Source organism: Propithecus coquereli, unplaced genomic scaffold, assembly GCF_000956105.1.
Source record: "Propithecus coquereli isolate 6110/MARCELLA unplaced genomic scaffold, Pcoq_1.0 Scaffold16, whole genome shotgun sequence".
In the NCBI taxonomy this organism is placed as follows: Eukaryota; Metazoa; Chordata; class Mammalia; order Primates; family Indriidae; genus Propithecus; species Propithecus coquereli.
In genome coordinates, this window is record NW_012140524.1 from 7,183,295 (window position 1) to 7,184,852 (window position 1,558).

A 1,558-nucleotide genomic window follows, 5' to 3' on the forward strand; every position below is an offset into this window, starting at 1 on the left:
GACTCTTTAAAAATAAGGCATATATTGGGCGTACATAAATCAAAGTTCTCACAAAAGCTACAAATTATTTTGATTTTTAATTACCCTACTTTTAAATGTATGTTGAAATGAAATAACTATTTTAAACTGAGAGCAAATGTGTACAGGCTGTGGTTATTTAGGTAAAAATCATTCGCTTCTTCAGTTATTTGCAAAGTAATATAATGGCAAGATCAACTCGATAACTCCAAGAACCCCCAAAAATAATATCTTCAGGTGAGGTCTGCCACTTAGCTGTACTAGAAAAGGCAACTCTACATTATTACTTTCAGTTCTCTAGAAGCTTCTATATTTTCGTAGCCATTCTTAAAATTTTTTATAGGAAACCTAAGTAAAGCAGCATTCTCAGCATTCATTGAACCAAAAAAATAAGTCAAATGTGTTAAAACATCCAAAGTTGCCTTCATGCATAAGACATATCTTTTTATTGTTACCATGGCATTTACTATATCAACCCACTTTTATTTTGTTGCATGTAAATGACACAGAGAATTTATTTTCTTCAGAATTAAAAACTACTTTAAATTTCAGATTAAAGTCTTCATTATTCTGTACCAAATTTGACCAGAGGGAATGTAAAAATGGCTAAGTGGTGTCTGACTGCATTTGTTTAAATATTCTTAAAAATCTTAGTTACGTCACTACTCACGGGAAAGGCATTGACTCATTTTTGGTTTTATAGGTAAAACAACATGTACAAATGCAGATTAATGTCTTATAAAAGTCAAGCTTAAAAAAAAAACATATACTGAATTTGATTTTATTTCCTTGGTAAAAAGTACCTAACTCCAATCTACTTTCCCTATAAGTGACTAGGGAAATCCCAATGGTAAATTACGTGCAAGCAATAACTTACCCATGGGTATGTATACCAACAGATCATACATATGAAGTGGGTATTTTAAAGTACAGTGCTTAAAGCAACATTCCAGAAGCAGAGCAATCTGGTCCACTATAACTTACATATTATGTCAATTCTAAGGACCCATGAAAGGAAATGATAAGGCAGGGCAGAAACGAAACATATAATGTATCAGGAAACCCCATGCCTGTTTGGATAGATATCAACAATTACATTTTTGTTCAACAGTATCTGAAACACTGCAAACCTTTTACACATACAATTTACCTCATGAAAAACATGTTATGTGGTCACTCATATATTTGGGAATATTGTAAAGTAAAGACTAAATTCTAGATTAAAAAAAAAAACCCTGAATTATTTCACCTAATTAAGCAATGGCTAATGGACAGTTTCAGAAAATAAATGCAAGTGGGTTCTTCTGGAGTTGGTTTCGATGGTGGACACCCTATGACGCTTGTGTAGTTGTAAATTAGCAATGCGTGGAGGGGGTCTGGCAACATGCACACAAAGTCATAATCACACAATATGTAATGTAATTAAGTCACAGGATAAGTATTAATAAAAAATATTAAAACATCAACATTCACACATTAATTGATTACATGAAATAAATTAAACTAAGGCCAGTCACAAATGTGTCTTCACTCTTTAAGT